Consider the following 23613-nt stretch of genomic DNA (forward strand, 5'->3'; position numbering starts at 1 on the left):
TGGTTGATTCTATGATTCTGTGACCACGACTTAATCCTCAACTTGAGAGTTGGTCTCTTCCCCCAGCTAACTGGTGACACATCGAGTGGAAATGGACTCAAATTGTGCCAGGGAGGGTTTAGATTGGACATTAGGAGAAAAAGCTTTACTGAAAGAGTGGTCAGGCATTGGAACAGCTGCCCAGGGAGGTGCTGGAGTCACTATCCCTGGAGGTGTCCAAAAAACCCATGGACATGACACTTAGGGTCATGGATTATTTGGCATAGTGGTATTGAGTTGTTGAGCTGATGCATAGATTTGATCATCTTGGAGATCTTTTCAGACTTTAGTGATTCTACAATTCTAGGAATGCCAGAAACAGAGTAATTGGCTGCTGGGTACAGGCTTACAGACAGGGCTTTTTTGTCACTGCCCTCAGTGAACGAAATTCTTTTCCCTCCACAGTCAGATCCAATACAGATGCTTTGATTTCACTGCAGCTGCTTTCACCTTTGAGCTAAGCAGCAGCCTGAGTGGTAAGGTATGTATAATTGGAGCAAATCATTCAAGTCCCTTTAAGAGCAATGCATTATGCATGCACACACCTTTTAAAAGGACAATTATAAAGACACATCTTTCTAAAAGTGCTTTTGTAGTGAATAAAACAAAATGATTTCTTCATGCTCCGTTGCAAAGTGAGCGGCTACAAAGCATGTGCATAGATTTCTGGAGGTACAATACAAAGGGGATGATAATAATAACCTTTTTCTGTCGCCAGAGAGTCTGCACAAAGATTCCATCAGCATTTTGCACAGTGTGATTAAAAAAATAAGGCATTAAATCCTCGGCATCAATGGAGGTTCAAAATGAAACCGAATCAAGCAGAAGGAGGTACCTATAAAGAAAAGAAACTGCTAAATGATATTAAGGGAGCCAAGATAACTGCAAAATTAACAACACAATAGCCTATAGAGTCTGCTTCTGCTGAGAAAAGGCAGTCTTTACCACCTAGCCTCTCCATTGAGAACTGGAAAGAAAAGGTAATGACATTCTGGAATGAACAAACCAGTAAAAGCATGGTTTTTACAACAATAATTTAGAATTTGAAGTTAAGGCGCTTCAAGTTTGACCTCCCAATAATAAGAGAGACTTTCTGTCTACTGACACTGTGATGTTGCATGCTGCCAAAGGCAGCCTGAAGTCCAAAATAGGTCCCTGGCTACAGTTCTTGATTTATTATCATCCTTGTACTGATGACTTGATGGATATTCTTGGGGGAGACATTTGAATTCTGCCTTGATGTGGTCAGAGCCCTGCAGGGCAGAGTTGCAGACAGCATGGAGTGAACCATTGGACTGAGCACTGGAACAGGCTCCCCAGAGAGGTCTTGGAGTCTCTCTCTGTAGAGCCATTCCAAACCTGCTTGGATGCTGTCCTGTGTAACCTGCTCTAGGTGATCCTGCTTTGGCAGACAGAGTTGCATTAGATTATCTCCAGAGGTTGCTTCCTACCCCTATCAATCTGTGATTTTGCAATACACTACAGAGAGCACATGAAGAGATTTCCTGGACAGCAGGATTCCTTAGGGAAAACTCCTCTGTCCCTTGATGAGAATAAAGTTTGGAAGGTTTCTGCAAGTGCTCTGACAGGACATTATGATGCAGTAGAACAGAACAGCATAGCCTAGCATAGCATAGAATCAAGCAGGTTGGAAGAGACCTCCAAGATCATCCAGGCCAACCTAGCACCCAGCCCTATCCAATCAACCAGACCATGGCACTAAGTGCCTCATCCAGTTTTTTTCTTGAACACCTTCAGGGATGGCAACTCCACCATCTCCCTGGGCAGCCCATTCCAATGCCAATCACTCTCTCTGTGAAGAACTTCCTCCTAACATCCAGCCTAGACCTCCCCTGGCACAACTTGAGACTGTGTCCCCTTGTTCTGTTGCTGGTTGTCTGGGAGAAGAGGCCAACCCCCTCATGGCTACAACCTCCCTTCAGGTAGTTGTAGACAGAAATGAGGTCAGCCCTGAGCCTCCTCTTCTCCAGGCTAAACAACCCCAGCTCCCTCAGCCTCTCCTCATAGGGTTTGTGTTCCAAGCCCCTCACCAGCTCTGTCAACCTTCTCTGGACATGTTCCAGTACCTGAACATCTCTCCTGAATTGAGGGGCCCAGAACTGGACACAGCACTCAAGGTGTGGCCTGACCAGTGCTGAGTACAGGGGCAGAGTAACCTCCCTTGTCCTACTGGCCACACTGTTCCTGATGCAGGCCAGGATGCTATTGGCTCTCTTAGCCACCTGGGTAACTGCTGCCTCATCTTCAGCTACTGTCTACCATTACCCCCAGGTCCCTTTCTTCCTGGCTGCTCTCCAGCCACTCTGTCCCCAGCCTGTAGTGCTGCCTCGGGTTGTTGTGGCCAAAGTGTAGAACCCTGCACTTGGCCTTGTTAAATCTCATCCCATTGGCCTCTGCCCACCCATCCAGCCTGTCCAGGTCCCTCTGCAGGGCTCTCCTACCCTCCAACAGATCCACACCTGCTCCTAGCTTGGTGTCATCTGCAAGCTTACTGATGCTGGACTCAATCCCCTCATCCAGATCATCAATAAATATATTGAACAGGACAGGGCCCAGCACTGATCCTTGGGGAACACCACTAGTGACAGCTGCCAGCTGGATGTGGCACCATTCACTACCACTCTGGGCCCAGCCTTCCAGCCAGTTCTTGACCCAGCACAGAGTGAATCTGTCCAAGCCATGAGCTGCCAGCTTGGCCAGGAGCTTCTTGCGGCAGACAGTGTCAAAGGCTTTGCTGAAGTTCAGGTAGACTACATCCACAGCCTGCCCCACATTCACCAGGCAGGTAACCTGATCCTAGAAGGAGATCAGGTTGGCCAGGTAGGATCTGCCCTTCCTAAACCCATGCTGGCTCAGCCTGATCCCTTGGCCATCCTGTAGGTGCTTTGTGATGGCACTTAAGATGACCTGTTCCATGACCTTGCCCGGCACTGAGGTCAGGCTGATAGTCTGGAATTTCCTGGTTCCTCCTTCTGGCCCTTCTTGTAGATGGACATCGCATTGGCCAGCTTCCAGTATGTGAGGACCTCTGCAGTGAGCCAGGAGTGTTGAGTAGGTGTCATCTCTCGGATCCAGAGGTAGTCTGAAAGCTATTTGAAAGAGGGCAGTGTCTTTGATGTTTAGAATGAGCTTCTAGCAGGGAGCAGCAGCTGATAGAGCAGGTCACGGGTTTCAGAGTGCAGGCTCCTCACAACAAATGTGCAGGTTGTTCTGTCAGCTCTTCAGTCAGGAAAAGAAAGCAGCCAGGGGAGCAGGCAGTGAAATGCAGGGAGCACAATGCTCTCTGACAGGGCAGTCCATTAGCTGGTACAAAGGTCTCCCAGAGGGAGAAGCAGAAGCCTCCCATCCAGCAACCCTAAAACTTAGCAAGAAAAAGCCTTTATTAGCAGCAGGTGGAGAGACAGCCATAATTAGTCACCCCCATGACAGAAATCTCCTGTACTGAACTCAAATCTGACCTAAAGTCATATCTGGACAGATTGGACAGGGCTCTGAAAAACCTGATCTAGTTGGAAGAATCATAGAATTACTTTGATTGAAAAAGATCTTTAAGCTGTTCCTGTTCACTGCAGGGGGGGTAGGACTGGCTGAACTTTGAAGGTCCTTTGTAACCCAAACCTATCTGTGATTCTCAGCAAAGCCCTCCCATTGACTAGAGAGCTGGCAACACACGTGTTGAGTAGTTAGCACTGAAGAGGTTATTTTTGCTGAGACACAGAGGGACAGTAACCACAAGCTTAAAGCCTCCACAAGTTGCACACTAAGTCCAAATTGGAGTGGTGGCTTCAGTCTGATAGTAGGCTGAAGATGAGCCAGCAGTGTGCCCAGGTGGCTAAGAGAGCCAATGGCATCCTGATCTGGATCAGGAACAGTGTGGCCAGTAGGATGAGGGAGGTTATTCTGCCCCTGTACTCAGCACTGGTCAGGCCACACCTTGAGTGCTGTGTCCAGTTCTGGGCCCCTCAATTCAGGAGAGATGTTCAGGTACTGGAACGTGTCCAGAGAAGGGTGACAAAGCTGGTGAGGGGCCTGGAACACAAACCCTATGAGGAGAGGCTGAGGGAGCTGGGGGTGTGCAGCCTGGAGAAGAGGAGGCTCAGGGGGAACTTTATTGCTGTCTACAACTACCTGAAGGGAGGCTGTAGCCAGGTGGGTGTTGGCCTCTTCTCCCAGACAACCAGCAACAGAACAAGGGGACACAGTCTCAAGTTGTGCCAGGGGAGGTCTAGACTGGATGCTAGGAGGAAGTTGTTGGCAGAGAGAGTGATTGGCATTGGAATGGGCTGCCCAGGGAGGTGGTGGAGTCACCGTCCCTGAAGGTGCTGAAGCAAAGACTGGATGAGGCACTTAGTGCCATGGTGTAGTTGACTGGATAGGGCTGGGTGCTAGGTTGGCCTGGATGATCTTGGAGGTCTCTTCCAGCCTGGTTGATTCTATGATTCTATGACCCTCTAAAATCCAAACCCCAAAGATTTTGTGCTCAGCTACTGCTCCACATTCTGGACGCTTTCCCATGGAAGTCTTGTGCTTTGTGGTTGAAGGTAACTGTCACAGAAGTATTTTAGGGTCTGTTTTTCTTTTATTTTGCTGTTGCATCTCCACATTTGCCTGTAAAAGTGAAGGTCAGAGGCTGGTATTAGTTGGAATTCAACACCTTGTATCTCAGAGCTCTTCAAAAGCTGGAGTAACAAAGGACAGGTGAAAAGAGCTGCAGAAGAAGAAGTCAGGGAAGGTCTGAACTATTTTAATTTCTTTTTTTTTTAGACTTGTTTCTATTATCTACATCTCTTACACACAGAGGAGGTTTAAATCAGGTAAATTAAGCCTTAACACACTTCACCTCCAAACTCAGTGCATAGGTAGAAATGGCTCCTGAGGTCACTGTGCTACTGCAGCAGCCCAGCAATAGCTGATGTCATTTTGCTTAAATTCAAAGCATGTTCTGGCAACTCAGGCCCATCTGCTAACCCTCTGGCTAAGAGTCAGCTCTGCAAAAGTAATATAAAGATGCAGCTCCTGGCTTCTAGTATGATTTTTTTTGCCCCTTCAGATGTCTCCAAGATCTTTCTGACTGCCTGAAATAAGCTCTCTAACAACACAAAAAAATAGCTAATGAGTGCAAGGAAGCTGAAAGGAGGTCATAATGAGGTGGGGGTTAGTCTCTTCTCCCAAGTAACTAGTGCTAGGATGAGAAGAAATGGCCTCAAGATGCACCAGGGGAAGTTTAGGTTAGCTATTAGAGAAAATTTCTTTAGTGAAGGAGTGGCCAAGCGATGGAAAAGGCTGCCCAGGGAGGTGGTGGAGTCACCATCCCTGGAGGTGTTAAAATAACATGTAGACATGGCATTTGAGTACATGGATTAGTGGGCATGAATATATTTGATGATCTTAGAGGTCTTTTCCAACCTTAATGATTCTATGCAAGGGAGACAGGTTAGCATAAAGAGGGGGGAAAGCCTGCTGAGAGGGAGGATAGAGAAAAGAAATGGAGAAGGCAACATGTTCTCAGTGATTTTTTTCAAGGGGCTGCTAATTTTGGCTATGGAATATAGACAGAGGGATGTATGGATTGAGTCTCTTATGGAAAGGTCTGAGGCAGGAGGAGGATGCCGCTGAGTTGGGGCTTGGAAAGATAGGGATGCTGAGTATTTGACTAATAAAATACTAGAGACCTTGTGATGGTTTGGGTGTTCCCTGCCCCCCCACACTTTGAAAATCACCTAGACTAGACTCAGATGGCTCTGGAAATATGAATGAAGCTTATATTTACAGCTGGCACAATGTACAAGCAGATACTTACAGTATATATAGTTACAGACAGAAGTACACAAGGTAAAAGGTAATACTGAAACACAACTCCCCTCCCAGAAACCTGAGTCCCCAGGAGGGGCTCTCAACCACTCCTTCACCTTCCCCCTACCCCTCTCAACCCTACCCCAGTCCCAAGGAAGAATGGAGGTTCAGCCAGGGGGGTTAGGAAGCAAAGTGGATTAGTCCAAAATGGAGTGAGGCTAGAGAGTAAGATGCAGCTCAGCCAGCAGCCCAAGTGAGAGTGGTTATCTGTGTTTTTATTTCTTGTTCCTATACTTCTCAGCAGGCCTATGAGGGAAGCAGACATCACCACTCTTTTCCTTTCACAGCCTGTAATCTAGTTCTTCTCACCAAAACATTCTAGCCTGCTTCAAACTAGCACAGACCTTTAAACATTCTGATGTACCTTCAAATGTTTTGTGGCGTTTGCATCCATTGTGGGAAAAAAAGGCAAACCCAGCCTGTGTTGCTGGGGGTTGGTTTACCTGCCAAAACAACAAAAGAGGCATTCTCCTTCATTTCTCCTTGTCTTGTGCTTAGGCACCCATGTTGCAACATGATGAATTCATTGTGTCTGAGAGTGCTACAGGTTGACTGCATCAACTCGGGTGAGCGTAGAATATTTTAGTGCAGTAATTACCATATGTTTCAAAAAGCCTTTTCTGCATGTGAGCAGCTTTACATGGCCAGAAGTACAGACAAAAAAAAAGAGAATGTTGATTAATATTCTCATTAATGCATGAGTTTAAAGAAGAGTCACTTAGATGAGAAGCAAAATAAGAGTTCTGCTCCATAATCAGCAGAGAAAATACGGGATCAAAATACAGAGACAAAACTCAGTGCTGGGGAGAGTGGGAAGTGAGGGAGGCAGAGATGACATAGTGAAGGCCTTTCAAGTGGAGGTTGAAGGGTAGGTGTAAATACACCTTGGTAAGGACCTGAGCTGGCATCACTAAGATTTTGCCCCCAGCCCTGCTCTGATGAGACATCACTTGCAGTGCTGGATCCAGCTGTGCAGTCCTCAGCAACAGAAGAGAAGTGGACCTGTTGGAGAAAGGCCAGAGGAGGCCACAGCAATGATGCAAGGGCTGGAACCCCTCTGTGGTGATGACAGGCTGAGAGAGTTGGGGTGGTTCAGTCTGGAGAAGAGAAGGCTCCAGGGAGACCTTTTTGTGGTCTTCCTGTATTTAAAGGGCCAATCAGAAAGATCACAGAATCATAGAAACAACCAGGTTGGAAGAGACCTCCAAGATCACACAGTCCAACCTAGCACCCAGCCCTATTCAGTCAACTAGACCATGGCAGTGCCTGTTGTGACAGAACAATTCAGTAACAAACAAGGGGAGATTTAGAGTGGTCAGAAGAAAGGAATTTTTTACACTAAGGGTGTGAAACACTGATACAGGTTGCCCCCAGAGATATGGCAGATGCCTTGTCCCTGGAAATATCAAAGCTGGACAGTTGCATGGGGCCCTGAGCAACCTGATCTAGCTGAAGATGCCCCTGCTGACTGCAGGGCTGTTGGACCAGATGACTTTCAAAGACCTTCCATAGCCAGAAATAGATGCCAATGTGTCTTTGATCTCCACATCCAGGTATTCACCCATCAAGAGAAAACCATCTTTGTGAAGAATTTGGGTTGTGCTTTGTGGTGGTGGAGAATAAAAATGAAGAGGGAATTTCAAAGAACCTCTCTGCTGCAATGGACATGCAGGAGCAAAGAGTATTGTAGGATTTTAATTTGCAGCTTAAATCATTTTACAAATGAAATGCCAAATACCAAACTCAGAAAGCAGGAGAGGTGGTTTGTAGGGTTTTTGTTTGGTTTAGAAAGGATTCCTTTTCTTTCTTTCTTTCTCCCCCAGTTTGGACTACAGATGGGTCTCAAGGGATTTGCTTTCAAACATAAGGGAGACATTCAGGCTTTCAGATTTCATTACCACTTCCTTCATTATTGTGCCTCCAGGAGCTATAAATAACACATGGCTAATTTGTGAATATGGCACGTTCCAGGGTCTGTCTGTATTTTAATCAGGGCACCTTCTGACATTTGGTAATTGGTTTACAGATCTGTTATATAATTTCATGATTATTAAGTTGCTAAGAGGGGTGGGGGGGAAAAAAAAATCTAAATTTGTGTGCTCTCAAATTTGGCCTCATTGCACCCTTACAGCAGCTGGGCCCCATGGAGGTCTAACTGAGGACAGATTTTAAGTCAACAGGCACATATTTATTTATTTAAAAAAAAAAAAATCTCCTAGGTTTAGTCATATAATTAGCAGTTATGCTCTTCATTGCATCTTCATTTTAATTACAGCTTTTCACCTGTGTGTCTGTATCACTAAACTGCGCTCAGGACGCATGTAAACCCTGCTGCCGAACCTGGCGCAGGGTGCACGTTGCTTGGAGGTGTTTTTGCCTTGTCTGTGAGAAGAATGCAAGCTGTGAGCAGTTGTCTTAGATGCTGCTTGGAAAAGCCTGTGCAAAGAGACCATCCACAAACCCCATTTTACTCCTGGAGGGCATGTAAGTCATTTGAATATTATAAGTATAATGAATTTCATTTTATGGCTTGATCCTTTGAATGGAAATGGTTTTACTGCTAAAAATGAGCTGTACTCAGCCCTGGCCAGGAGGCAGCAGTCTCATCAGGTGTCTGCATGAATTTGCTTTGATTTGTACTCAAGGACATAGTTTTTTGGGGAAAAAAAGACTCATTTCGTATCCTGCCTATGCATTGCCCATAGCTGCACCTCACACGGGAAAGAAGAAGTCATCTTGAGGGGAGAGGATGAGCTGTAACCACAGCAGCTGCATGGTGGACCTTTGCCCAGGAAGGGCTCATGGCCACAAATCAGATCAGAGCCAGCACCTGAAATTTGTGTGCTTGCCTGCCAGTGCCTGTCATGTCACCTGGCTGTGGCTCAGGTCTCACTACAGGCATCTTGCTGAAGACATCAATAGCAGTTTTCTTTATAGCTCCATTCCAGCATTTGAATTCCTGCGTTCCCATCATGTGCCATCTGCATTTGTTCTCCAAGAGTGTTTGCAGATAGACATTCTACCTTTAGTGTGACCTATCTTATCACCCTTCCTTTCTTCAGCACTCAAAATCAGCTTTCTTTTCAAAATATTCCCGTTCCTTTTTTCCACTATATTCTAGTTCTGAAGTGATTTTTATGTCATCCAGTTCTCCCACAGCTGGAAATTCACCCGCTCAGAGAATAGTTTAGATATGGGCTGGGTAGGGATTTTGAGGCTCTGTGTGAGAACAGTCTGCCTAGAATGGTAGCAATAATAATTAATAAGGAATATTCTCTCTTACATTTTTGTTTTATCAAAATTGACAGTGCAGACAAACTGGAAATTTTCATTTACATTTTCACAGTCAGGTGTTAATCATGAATTATAGAATAGTTTGGGTTGGAAGGCACCTCCAAAGTCATCCAGGCCAAACCCTCTGCAGTTAGCAGGGACATCCTCCGCTAGAGCAGGTTGTTCAGAGCCTTGTCCAGCCTGACCTTGAATATGTCCAGGGATAGGGCCTCAGCTGCCTCTCCGGGTAGTCTGTTGCAGTGTTCCACCACCCTCACGCTAAAGAACTTGTTCCTAACATCCAACCTTAATCTGCTCCTCTGTCATTTCAAACCATTTCCCCTTCTCTTATTCCTTCAGGCCTTTGCAAACAATCCTCTGTAGCCTTCTTGTATCACTCTTCAGATACTGGAAGACCTCTCTAATGTCTCCCTGGAGCCTTCTCTTCTCCAGGCTGAAAAACCCTGGTGCCCTCAGCCTGTTGTCACAGCACAGGTTCTCCAGCCCCCTGGCCACCTTTATGGCACTCCTCTGGCCCCACTCTATCAGGTCTGTGTCCGTCCTGTGCTGGGGGCTCCAGAGCTGGATGCATTACTCCAGGTGAGGTCTTACCCCTGTAAAGTGGCAAAGTGCTAGCCACTCATCTCTTGATGCAGCTTAAGATGCCATTGGCCTTCTGAGCTGCAAGTTCACATTGTTAGCTCATGTCCAGCTTCTCATCTATCAGAAATCTCAAGTTCTCGTTTTTGCATAGAACAAGCCATGGCCATCTGCTTTTCCAGAGTTATCTTACTTCTTTGACTATGCTCATTGCCACAGAATGCTTAGGGTAGCTGCTAATTAATATTTCAGCTATAGATTGCTGCATAGTGGTTGTTCATTTCTGTTATCAGCTACTGGATAAGGGCAATATGTGAAAACCAGCGGGTACAGATGTGAGCATCTGCTCATGAGCAGCTAGAAACAGGCAAGCAGTTCACAGCATGAAGTTGAAGCCATTAATTCACTTTTTTTATCGTTCACAAAATGCTCATGTGCAGACTGATGATGATTATTATTATCTTATTTGCTAATCTGAATTTTGGACTCAGGTAGAACTTTCTGTTAGGGCTCTTCGTCTTGATTTGGGTTATTTCTTTGTCTCTGCATCATAAGCTTGCTTCAACAAATTACTTTTGAGAATTATAATCTTCCTCACATGAATTGCTTCACAGTAGCTTCCCTGCTCACTGCAGGAGGGTTGCATTCCATGACCTTTAAAGGTCCCTTCCAACCCAATGCATTCTATGATTCTATGATCATAGAAAACTCAGGTCAGAACCTATAAGAATTTCTTATTTGCAGGAAGCAATGTGTCCTCTCTTTGTAAGTTGAGCTGTTTGTTAGCTTCATTTTCATGCATACTTGTTTAGATGAAACCCCACATGATGTGATCAAGGATTTTGTCCATGAGCATTATTTCAGGTAGACCTGATGTGTATGCACACTCTTATATTGAAGTGGAAATCCAATGATTTGGTATAATTATTCAAGGACCATCCATGCTTTGGCACCATTGCCTTCAAAAGGCTCCTCTGTAGCTGTACAGTGTCACAATATCTGCTTCATCCAATGGTTGGTAGCAAATTGTGCAGGAGACAATCAGCTTTCAAGGTCCTGGCAGGCCTAGGTATGCACTCCTTAGAATCATAGAATCAGCCAGGTTGGAAGAGACCTCCAAGCCAGTCCAACCTAGCACCCAGCCCTATCCAGCCAACCAGACCATGGCACTAAATGCCTCATCCAGGCTTTTCTTGAACACCTCCAGGGACGGTGACTCCACCACCTCCCTGGGCAGCCCATTCCAACGCCAATCACTCTCTGGGAAGAACTTCCTCCTAACATCCAGCCTATACTTTCCCCAGCACAACTTGAGACTGTGTCCCCTTGTTCTCTTGCTGGTTGTCTGGGAGAAGAGACCAACCCTCTCCTGGCTACAGCCTTCCTTCAGGTAGTTGTAGACAGCAATGAGGTCACCCCTGAGCATCCTCTTCTCCAGGCTAAACAACCCCAGCTCCCTCAGCCTCTCTTCATAGGAACTGTATTCCAGGCCCCTCACCAGCTTTGTCACCCTTCTCTGGACATGTTCCAGCACCTCAACATCTCTCTTGAATTGAGGGGCCCAGAACTGGACACAGCACTCAAGGTGTGGTCTGGCCAGTGTTGAGTACAGGGACAGAATAACCTCCCTTGTCCTACTGGCCACACTGTTCCTGATGCAGGCCAGGATGCCATTGGCTCTCTTGGCCACCTGGGCACACTGCTGGCTCATCTTCAGCCTCGTATCTACCAGTACCCCCAGGTCCTTTTCTTCCTGGGTGCTCTCCAGCCACTTTGTCCCCAGCCTGTAGTGCTTCTTGGGGTTGTTGTGGCCAAAGTGCAGAACCCTGCACTTGACCTTGTTAAATGTCATCCCATTGGCCTCTGCCCACCCATCCAGCCTGTCTAGGTCCCTCTGCAGGGCTCTCCTACCTTCCAACAGATCAACAGCTGCTCCTAGCTCCAGGAGGGTACACTTCTCCTGTGCCAAGCAGCACATTCATCCACCCAAGTTCCACAGGACCTGCTTCTTACCTCAGAGGAGGGTCTCATTCAGAAGATGCTTCAGGTGCAGTGCAATCAGACTATTTTGGTTATGTTTGAAACAGGCTTTTGGTTCCTAGTCACAATGGTGTGGGATTTTTTGTTTTGAGTCCAAAGAAATGTCATTAATGAATCAATTGGGTTTTTGTTGGTTTAGTTTTTTTGTTGGTGGTGATTCTTGTTCGGTTGGGTTTTGTTTTGTTGTTTTCTGGTTGGTTTTGGTTTGTATGGGTCCTTTGAGAAAAAAGCAGTGTTTCCTTGCCACTGTTAGTATTGATAATATTACTTTGTAAATAGCTTTTGTGAGTTTCTGGCTCTTCGAGGCTCTCCAAGCATCACTGATGGGTCATATTGTTCTGTGCACTACTCTAGCTTGAAATACTGCAATCCTTTAGTGTTCGCAGCTGTAAAATAGAGACTTGGCCGTACAATAGAGACTTTTCTCCAAAGCGGATTAAGGGACATCTTTGATGCTTTCATTCAAAGAATACCCCTTCCAAAAGGTGAGCATTAACAAGACAGTAGTGTCAGATTTCCATGACAAGGTTGCTAACTGAACAGATCATTAGAGAGAAGAGGATCAAAGCCACTTCCACACTTTACATTTCAGGGAGACGTGAGGGTGTCACTGTCAAAAAAAAAAAGCTTAAGTAGCAAACTTCACATGAGAGGAAGCTCACTCCTGCCTTTCTCTCCTTTGCAATTACCTTCCACTGAGTCACAAACTCCTTGAATTTTAAAAGAGTTTTGTTGTACACCACCGTTCAGAGTTGATGTAGCTCTGAAAAGAGACTCAGACATCAGGAAAGATGATGTCTTTCCTTTATTACTGGTGGACCAGACCCAAATAACACATTAAAGAATTAAGAGTTTAATTCCTCCTGGGTTTCCAGTTCTCCTTGGTCTGGAATTGCCATTTTTGAGTTTTGGTTGGCTGGGTTTATTATTGATTAAAGGTTGCTCATCTAAAGTGACAAGCCCGGTGAGGGGGCTGGAGAGAAAGTCTTATGAAAAAAGGCTGAGGGAACTGGGGTTGTTTCAGGAGCAGGGAGGTCATTCTGCCCCTGTACTCTGCACTGGTCAGACCACACCTCGAGTACTGCGTTCAGTTCTGGGCCCCCCAGTTTAGGAAGGACACTGAGATGCTTGAGCGTGTCCAGAGAAGGGCGACGAGGCTGGTGAGAGGCCTTGAGCACAAGCCCTACGAGGAGAGGCTTAGGGAGCTGGGGTTGTTTAGCCTGGAGAAGAGGAGGCTCAGGGGTGACCTTATTGCTGTCTACAACTACCTGAGGGGCGGTTGTGGCCAGGAGGAGGTTGCTCTCTTCTCTCAGGTGGCCAGCTCCAGAACAAGAGGACACAGCCTCAGGCTGCGCCAGGGGAAATTTCGGCTCGAGGTGAGGAGAAAGTTCTTCACTGAGAGAGTCATTAGGCACTGGAATGGGCTGCCTGGGGAGGTGGTGGAGTCGTCGTCCCTGGGGCAGTTCAAGGCAAGGTTGGATGTGGCACTTGGTGCCATGGTCTAGCCTTGGGCACTGTGGTAAAGGGTTGGACTTGATGATCTGTGAGGTCTCTTCCAACCTTGGTGATACTGTGATACTGTGATACTGTTCAGCCTGGAGGAGACTTAGAGGGCACCTTATCACAATCTACAACTACCTAAATGGAAGTTGCAGTCAGGTGAGGGTCAGGCTCTTCTCCCAGGCAAGCAGTTACAGGACAAGAGGGCATGGTCTGAAGCTGCACCAGGGAGGTTTAGGTTGGATATTAGGAAAGGGTGATTAAGCACTGGACTGGACTGCCCAGGGAAGTGGTGGAGTCACTGTCCCTGAAGGACTTTAAGAAAAGATTGGATGTGGAACTTGATGGCATGGTTTAGCTGATGTTGTGGTGTTAGGTCATAGGCTGGACTTGATGATCCCAGTGGTCTTTTCCAGCCTCAGTGATTCTGCAATTCTGTGAAGGGGGATGAGGCAAGACCTCATTGCTCTCTACCTGGAAAGAGGTTGTAGCAAGCTGGGCATCATAATCATTTAATGCCAGATTGGAAGGAACCCCCAACCTGTGTAGGTGATAGTATAGTTTATATGAGGTGACCCAGAACCATGCTGGTCTCTTTGCCCAGTGTCAAGTGATAGAATGAGAGGAGATGGCCTGAAATTGTGCCAGGGAGATTTCAGTTGGATATTAGGAAAAAAATTCTGTCCTGCAAGAGTGGTCAGGCATTGGAACAAGCTGCCCAGGGAAGTGGTGGCCTCACCATCCCTGTTGGGGTTAAAGAAGCCTGTAGAAATGACACTTCAGGGTATGGTTTAATAGCCATGGTGGTCTCAGGTGACAGCTGGACTCAATGATCTTAGAGATCTTTGCCAACTGAAACAATTCTATGATGAATAAAAGACTGGTTAAACTTAAAAAGCACCAAGAACTGTTTCCAGCTGGGGCAGTAAAACACTTTCTGAAATTCTTTGCAGAATATTCTTCCAGAATGTGCTGAGATCCCAAGCATGCCATCCCTTTAAATGCAAAAATAAGGTAATTGCCTGTGTAAACCTGCAACTCCTCCCCTCCCTGCATCTACTGGTAGGACATTGTGCTAGTTTGAAGCTAGCTAGAATGTTTCCTTGAGAAGAATTAGATTACAGCAAGTGAAAGGAAAACAATGGTGATGTTTACTTTCCTCATAGGCTTGCTGAGATGTATAAAAACAAAAAGCAACACATAGGTAAGGCACTTCTGCTGCTGGTGAGCTTCAAGATGCATCTCTCTCTCCTAACTGCGCCCTCTGTCTCTTTGACTAATCCACTTTGCTTCCTAACCCCCTGTCTGAACCTCCATTCTTCCTTGGGACTGGGCTAGGGTTGAGAGGAGTAGGGGGAAGGTGAAGGGGCAATTGGGAGCCCCTCCTGGGGACTCAGGTTTCTGGGAGGGCTGTTGTGTTTGTGTATTACCTTTTACCTTGTCTATTTCTGTATATAACTCTATATATTGTAAATATCTGCTTGTATATTCTGCTAAGCTGTAAATAATAGGCTTCATTTGATTTCCAGAGCTGGCTGGGTCTAGTCTGGGTGATTTCTAAAGTGTGGGGGGGGAGGGAACACCCAAACCATCACAGACGTTCATACCTGGTCAGGCATTGGAATAGGCTGTCCAGGGAAGTGGTTGAGTCGCCAACCCTGGATGTGTTTGGAAGTTGGGATGTGATACTTGAGGAAAAGGTTTAAGGGTGAACTTTGTAGAGTAGAGATAATGGTTGGACTTGGTGATCCTGAGGGGCTTTTTCAACCAGAATGTTTCTGCGACTCAGTGCTTTCTTCCAGGGATATATATATATATATTTGTGTGTGAGTGTGTGTATACACCCAGAACCCAGTGGCATAGGGTGCTGTTAGATCCTGATCACAGGGTATTCTGCAGGCGAGGCAGGCCTTTATACTGCTTTATAAAGCCTTCTGACTTGGTTGGATTCTCATTAATCACATTTATCTTTTAAGTGCAGATCACCTCCTCCTGTATCTCAAAGGATGCTCAATTCAATGCCCTACAACAGCATTGTGAGACACGCAGCCAAAGCGCCTCTCAAACTTTGCACAGGTCCTCCAGTGCATCTGAAACATTTGACAGAAAAGACTAGGCAAGGGCAACAATGATTGATCCCTGTTTTTAAGAAAAAAATTGAAGCCATATTTCCATGGCGGGGTTCAGGCAGACATTGATGTATTTATCGGGAGGGAGCCCACGAGCGCCAGCTTTTGCATCACTAAAAATGTAGCCTGCCACGAGGATTTACAGCTGTAATGTAAGATTCAGAGCCCTGCTCTGTATTTATGGGGGAAAATCTCTTGCAGCTGAGTAAAGACATAAATAACAAATGAAGTTACGAAGGCTACTTCCAACTAGTGCTAAGGATACTCCTTAAACTTGCAGGGCCGGGATGATGCAGAGCTGATGCTGAAAGGGAGATGAGCAGTGGTTGACTCACCCATTCTGTCAAACATCCCTTTACAGCTAATATGTAAAATCACAGATTATTGCAGAGCATTTGCTGCAGAAGCATCGCAGGAGGACTCAAGGACATTGTCTTAGACAAAGATACAGCCCTGAATTTCTGTCCTTATGATTTATAGTTTTCATGTCAGTGTGAAATTGTTTTTGTACTGTATTTTACCACTGCATAGTGTGAGAGAACTTTATAAGCTCCTGAAAAATAGCTTCATATATACCAGCAGTCTGTCACTTGAGCTCTTTGAGAGCACAGATAGGGGTATGAAAGCCTGCATTAGGTTAATGGTATTTGTCCTTTGAGGTTACTGCAGTCAGTATAAGTGTCTGGGATACTTCAATATCCCTGTGATGTATTATGGACTAATGGGGGACTTTCTGCTTTCTCAACCTTCCCACTTTTTTTGCTAGTGAATGGAAATATCTCCTGGGGATCATCTGAATTTTCCTGGGGTATGATATCCCCTGAGAGAGAGCAAGGGGATGCTAGGTGGTCCCATTTATCAGAGGGGGGAGAAATAAAAGAGGCCAAGAGCCCACATGGAGGCTTCGAGACTAATCACAGAATCACAGACTAGTTTGGGTTGAAGGGACCTTTAAAGCTCTCTAATCCAACCCTCTTGCAACAATCAGGAACATCTTCAGCTAAAGCAAGTTGCTCAGGGCCCCAACCAACCTGACCTGGAATGAGGCATCCACCACCTTTCTTGGCAACCTTGGCCAATGTCTTACTACCCTTGTTGAAAAAAAAACATTACTTCCTTCTATCTAGTCTCTCTATCCTTCTATCTAGTCTCTCTTCAAAACTATCACTCCTTGTCCTCTCACATCAGGCCTTGCTAAAAGATTGTCCCCATCTTTCTGAAATGTCACAACAAGGTCTCCTTGGAACCTTCTCTTGTCCGGGCTGAAGAACCTCAACTCTTTGTTCTCACTGCAGAGGGGTTCCAGCCCTTGCATCATTTTCATGTCCTTCTCTGTACCCACTGCAACAGGTTCACATCCTTCTTAAGGACTCCAGAGCTGGCTACAGTAGTCCACATGAGGTCTCACCAGAGCAGAGACATGGAATCACCTCATTCAACCTGCTGGCCACAAGACAAGGAGAGGGCCACATCTCTGGTAGATGGGAGAGAGAAAGTGTCAGGGCAACACCAACCACAGAGAACAGAGCAGCCTCTTACCTTAATCTGCCAGGAGAAAGGGGTCAAAAGCCAATCCATCCCCAGGAGCAATTGGTGTTAATGTGGTGTTTTGGATAATGATGAGCCACAGCTTATACATTGTGGGTTTTCATCTCTAGATCTTACGGCTCTTTATCTCTGTTTTGCAGCTTGCAAAACTGATTAATTGCAGTGGCAGCATTAGTATAATTAGTGCTGATTATTTTCTGAGCTTTCTCTTCTTTAATCATCCCTCTTCTGAACCTGTTAATTGGGAGTAAATCCTTATTATCAAATAGTGTACATCTAAGCATCTGAAGACCGTGGGTTTTGTTTATGTCTTTCCACCCAGAGCTCAAGAATTGTTATAGGAGCTTCAGGGATATTTCTGTGGGATTATTATCCTGATTATAACCAGATGAGGAGTTGGCTTTTTTATTACATCTTTGGAGCTCTTGGCCATGTGAATGTTTTGGAGGTGGTGCAGTGGGGAAGCAGATCACACTACTTTGATGTGTAGGCAGCTTGAAGTGACTGGTTTAGTCTACCCAGGATGGTCACCTGTTATCAGACAAGATCATAGAATCATAGAATGCACTGGGTTGGAAGGAACCTCTAGAGGTCATCCAGTCCTACATCCCTTCACAGACATCCCCAACTAGATTAGGTTGCTCAGAGCCCCATCAAGCCTGACCTTGAATGTCTCCATGGCTGGGGTCCTCCACCACCTCACTGGGCAACCTGTTGCAGTGTTCCTATCACCTTCAGAGTAAAGAACTTCCTCCTGATGTCCAATCTAGATGAAAAGGAACTGTGCAGCTTAAAAATCACAAGAACAGGGGAAAGACTTTTGCTTTCATCTAGATTTCAAGACCTTCCAACCACTAGTATCTACTTCTGGAGAAGAATATTGATGGAAATTATCTAATGCTGTAGTCTGCTTACTGTGCCTGCAGGAGCAGCGTGGGCAATGTTTTTCTGCTTTCTCTCCTTAAGTTGACAGAGGTAGCTGTGAAGCCCAAAGATGTGTGTGTGGTTTGCCCACACTCTGGGCCCTCAGCTCAGTACTGAGGAGCAGCCATTGATTTCTTATGGCCATGAGGTTTCAATTTAGCTCTTAGTAGAACTTGGTTACATCCTCTTCATTTGTTGAGTGTTTTTCTGTTATAGGAGCAGTTGATTTAAAAATCTAGGGGGAGAGGGAAGAGATGAAGAGCAAGGTACTGGAGACTCATAAATCACCTACCAGGTTTACAGTGTCAGTCCTTAACAGCATCTACATGAAATGGTCAGGGAGAACATTTCATTGGCCAGCCTGGAGGAGTTTGAATTGTCTCTAGTGAAGAGCAACCAGGATAAAAGCAAACCTGTGGAAGCAGTATGTGGCTATTTTTCATAACCTAAATGATACAATGATTTCTCAAGAAATAAAGACTGTAAAATCTGTAGCTGATGGTCCTTGTCCTTCAATAGCAGCTTGCTGTTGGGGCTTTTTGCATTCTCTTCCTCCTTAAACTGTTGTAAAAATATGCATTAATGATAATAAATAGGTGGGTTTTTTTCCCTCTTTCCAGTTTTTCTCTATGGGAAAGCCTTGCTCTGACACACCTGCCATATAAATGCCCACTGAGCTGTCAACTGCTTTCATCAAGGGTATCCTGGTACTCATTAGCTTCTATTTGTTGTGTAATATTTGTGTTGAAATATTTTCTATTTCTACTTGATAGAAAAACTCAAGGATACAAGGGACAGATGTCCAAGCATTATACTGACCTAATGGCCAGCTGGGGGCAGCCAGGTGCTGACAGCTCAGAGAGTGAGAAGAAGCAAGCAAATGGACCAAAACTGAGAGTCACTGGTGCACAAATGCAGGTGCAGAAACAGGAGAAGACCAAAAGAGAGACTTGCTCCTGAGACACCAAAACCTGGGAATCAGGTAAAGTACTACTTCCTGCCATGTGCTGGATTTGAGTGGTTTGGTTTGTTGTTTGGGTTGTTTTTGATGTTATTTTATTTTCCTGGAACCCTGCCCCCAAAGCTATATACAAAAAATTGGTTTAGTTTATTAACAAATTCAGTTTGATTGGGAATACCTTCCAAAAAAAAAAAAAAAAGGATATTATAGATAAATTTACCTATTTAGGAAGTCAGGAGATGGAAAAGGCTAAGCTATAAACACAGCTTTACCCCACTATGAATCAGCCTGAGTAGAAGACTAAGGGAAAATCTTACTCACAGAGGTGAAGGAAGCATTTGGCAGTGATCCCTTACTGGATTCTTTGGCAGGAGCAGCCCTCTGACATTGCAGGCAATATTCAATAGTAGAGGTCCATGCCACAGAAGTCCAAGACAAGTCACAGAGATGCCAAACTCAGAAATGGCTCAAGCACTTCTTCCTGAGTAGGATGGTCGTGGAACAATGCTGCCTTCACAGTGGCAGGGGAGAGCCAAAACTGCTAGGGTCCTCCAGTCCAGGAGGCAGCCAGGAAGCTGGCTACTGATAGGGTCTGAGGGAGGGCGGTCCCGATGTTGCCATCTCTCAAAGGACCTCAAGGCTTGCCAAGCCTGCAGGTTTGCACAAAAGGGTGCAAAAGCAGGGACAACCATCCCAAAGCAGGGACAGGATAAAACCAAGAGCCGTACAAAAGGTAGGAGCTGTCTAAAAGCAGGGACAGTCCAGTCATGGCAGGAACTTGTCCTTTGCAGTGGCAGGGGACTCTCAAGGCAGGAACCCTTGCTCTATTTTTCCTTTTTCTAGACAAAGTGTCCATTTCCCATTTATACTGGGTGTGAAAACCCAGCCAATCACCTGCCTGATTCCAGCAGGGGCTTCCACATGAGTCAGCCCACGTGCAGAAATGCACCCTTTGCTGCCCCCCTTCAAGTCTGCAGGGAGGGGGAAGCAGGCTTTCACACCTTTCTTGTCCCATTCAAACCCATGGAGTGAGAGTTGGACGAGAGGAATTTGGGGTATCCCAGGACAGGGGTTTTATATCTAAGTTTTAGTAGAAAATTCTATCAAAATTTAGTATTCTTCTCCACCCAGTGCTATCATCTTTGCTGCTTTGATGGGGTACTAGCAGCAGGGAGTTTCAGATTCCTACTCTCTAACAGCTGGGAAATTAAATGTAATTCTCTAACTCACAAGCTCCAGGCATTTTGACCATGAGGATCCTTTCTTCTCCATCATTTTGATAGCTGCAACAACTTCCTGAAAATGCAAAGAAACATAGGGGGAAAAGTCCCATCTTGGTCTTAGGTAAGTTGCTGCTCAGGCAGGAGACTTTGTTAATGATTTGTCATATGAATTAGAACGGGAAACATTTGGGGCTGTGGCGAAAGCCATCTCTCTAGTTGTAACCTTCTGGAGACAGTATGGCTGTGCACCACCTTATACTCAGATCTGTTTATAGATGGATTATCCAGTCTCCTTATGTTGTTTTTTTGGTCAGCATCTCTTCTCTGGAGTATTTCCCTAGGCACAGTCCACTGACTCACCCACTGGCCTTGTTCAGCTGATCATCTCAAATGTGCGTGGACATTGCTTAAACTTGATGCTTAAGTTATTCTCATGATTCTGTCAGTAGTGATGTGCTTAATTGTTCCTCTGTGTGAAAAACCATCACTGAGACCGTGACTCATCTCCTCCATTTAGCATCACCATATGTTGTGGATTGCCTATTTAAATGGCATTAATATAAAGCATGGAAGTTTGGCTTCAGTGACATTATTGCGAGGGGGATGGTGCATTAATTGTACTAGATGATGTTGAATTGCACCCACTGGAGACTTAGCATGTATTCATTTTTATTAGAGGAAGAATACTTGCCCAGTGAACAAAATTGGAGTGAGAAGGACAAAGTAATCTCTAGAGTTATAGGACTTTTATTAATAGTTCCCCTACTTCATAGAAGTATAAAATCATTGAATGGTTTCGGTTGGAAAAGACTTTTTAAGACCATCAAGCCCAACTGTTAACCCAGCAGTGCCAGGTCCACCACTAAACTGTGTCCCTCAGCACCACATCTACATGACTTTTAAATACCTCCATGGATGGGGATTCTTCCACTTCCCTGGTGGGCAGCCTGGTCCAGGGCTTGACAACCCTTCAAGGGAAGATCTTTTTCCCAGTTCCATTCAACCATTTGCCCTTGACCATTTCCTTGCACTCCAGTTTCATCAACCAAAGTTCTCTGCTTTATTCCATTCTTCTTTAAGTAGGTACAGGAAACACATGGTCCTCTGTCAGATCCAGATCTGGTCTGCAGGTAGAGTTTCTGTTTCTCTCAGAGAAATCTCATCAATAGTTTTCTATTTCAGTCACATGGGTTAGGCTGGTTTGGGTTGGGGTTGGTTTGTTTGGGGTTTTTTGTTGGTTGATTTGGGGTTTGGCTTGGTTTTTCTCTGTTTTGTTTGGGTTTGGTGTGGAAGAAGAAAGCCAAAAAAAGTTAAAGTGCCCATTTTTCCAGTCACCATCTTCCTTCTAATTTTCCATGAATCAAAAAATTCTTTATTTTAATGTCACTGTGAAGGAATGCTAAGGAAGTTCTGCTGAGGTTCCCCAGAAATTCTTTAATACCTTAATCCAGATTTCAATTTTTGAACCTCTCATGTAGACACTGCAAATCAGAAAGCAACGAGAGGGGAGAAGCAGCAGGTAATGGCACAAAAGTGTCATCTCCTTGTTGTGTTCTCCTGCCCCTCCAAATCTAAGATGCTTCTATCTTTTAAAGGACAGAGAAGGAGCTGGGGTAGGCCATAAAATGACATCATGTGCTCTATTAGCCTTTTCTGCCATTTTTCTAATATTTCTAACCTTTCCAATTCCAGCAAATTCACCTGGGGTTTGTTGTTTGTTTGGATTCTTTTATTAAATCTCACAGCAAACCACATTACCATTTTTAGTTCTGTTTGTCTTACTCCAAATACCACCTCACAGCTGCCTGCTTTGCTAACCCCAGAGCTGCTGGCTTGTGGAATGCAGGCAATACCCTCACAAATTTCCCCCCCCGCTCTGGGGGGAATTTCTAAAACACTTCTATCCCCATAGGTGAATTTAAATGGTGGGGAAATTCAGACCTTTATTCTACTTCTTTGTCAAATAGATATTGGTGGTCTGAAACTCTTGACGTGAAGTCTAGAAGATGAGAGCAAAGGTCTTTCCCCTGCCCTTGTGATTTTAAATTGCACAATCCCTTTTCATCTTGAAAGGACATTAGGAAGAGGTTATTTACTCTGAGGGTGGTAGAACACAGCAAGATGTTGCCCAGGGAGCTGATGGAGTCCCCATTTCTGGAGACATTCAAGGTCAGACTTAATGTGGCTCTGAGCAACCTGATCTAGTTGGACTAGATAACTTTTAGAAGTCACAGTATCATCAGGGTTGGAAGAGACCTCACATCATCAAGTCCAACCCTTTACCACAGAGCTCAAGGCTAGACCATGGCACCAAGTGCCATGTCCAACCTTGCCTTGAACAGCCCCAGGGACGGCGACTCCACCACCTCCCCAGGCAGCCCATTCCAGTGTCCAATGACTCTCTCAGGGAAGAACTTTCTCCTCACCTCCAGCCTAAATTTCCCCTGGTGCAGCCTGAGGCTGTGTCCTCTCGTTCTGGTGCTGGCCACCTGAGAGAAGAGAGCTGGTGCATTCTATGTTTTGTGGTAGAGTGATTTAATTTTTCCACAATGGCTGATGCTTTCTAATTTAAGGTTGTGAAGAGCTTTTGGCTACAGCAGTGGGGAATGCTTGGCTGTATCTGGTTCATAGACTGGGTAGGTTACTGACAACTGGACAGGTGTATCATAGAATCACAGAATTGGAGGGGTCGGAAGGAGGCTCTGGAAATCATTGAGTCCAACCCCTTGCTAGAGCAGGTGACACAGGAACACATCCACGTGGTTTTGAAAGTCTTCAGAGAAGGAGACTTCACAACCTCTCAGGGGGGTTACTGCTGAATGTAAAATGAGACTCAATGAGTTGGACATTAGGAAAAAGTTTTTCACAGGGAGAGTGGTCAGGCACTGGAATGAGCTGCCCAGGGAGGTGGAGTCACCCTGGATGCGTTTAAGGGTCGTTTGGATGTGGTGCTTAGGGATACGGTTTAAGGCGAATCTTGTAGAGTAGGGTTATAGGTTGGACTTGGTGGTCCTGAGGGTCTTTTCCTACCTGGATGTTTCTGTAATTGAGGTAACACAGAGTTAAAGAGTAGAGTTTTTTCACCTTACTCTGGATTAGTAGTCACTAATGTGTCAATCTGTATTCCATTTCACATTTTAAACCACGAGTTGGAATGCTGACTCTCTGTGACACTCCCACCTTACCTCTGCTGAAGTAGAGCTGGCCCAGCTCCTGCTGGCTTGTCTTGTTCTAGGTGTCTGAGCAACCAAAGAACTCTGTCCACGCAGCAAATTATCCAGGACTGGATCACATATTCATTGATCTGACTTTGTGACTGCCCAGGTGTGTACCCAGCCAGTCTCCTCACTGAATCCAAACAACAAGGTACAGATCATGGAGTCACAGAAGTAGGTAGGCAGTGTTGTTGTCCTTGTATTGATCTCTGCTGAGTGGTGGCACAAAGACAGGAACAGAATAAAAGGGAATCAGTTTGTCTTTCAGAGATAGTGGTGAAGTGGAA

General features: G+C 45.4%; 1 long non-coding RNA gene across 1 annotated transcript; it reads left to right on the plus strand.

Annotated features, from left to right (window-relative positions):
- Nucleotides 1-18235: 18235 nt before the first annotated feature.
- Nucleotides 18236-23581, plus strand: LOC135178982 (uncharacterized). Its single transcript, XR_010303810.1, has 3 exons — nt 18236-18351; nt 18701-18909; nt 23347-23581. It is a non-coding gene; the product is annotated as an uncharacterized LOC135178982 (long non-coding RNA).
- Nucleotides 23582-23613: the final 32 nt, after the last annotated feature.

The sequence above is a fragment of the Pogoniulus pusillus genome, chromosome 10, assembly GCF_015220805.1.
Source record: "Pogoniulus pusillus isolate bPogPus1 chromosome 10, bPogPus1.pri, whole genome shotgun sequence".
NCBI lineage: Eukaryota > Metazoa > Chordata > Aves > Piciformes > Lybiidae > Pogoniulus > Pogoniulus pusillus.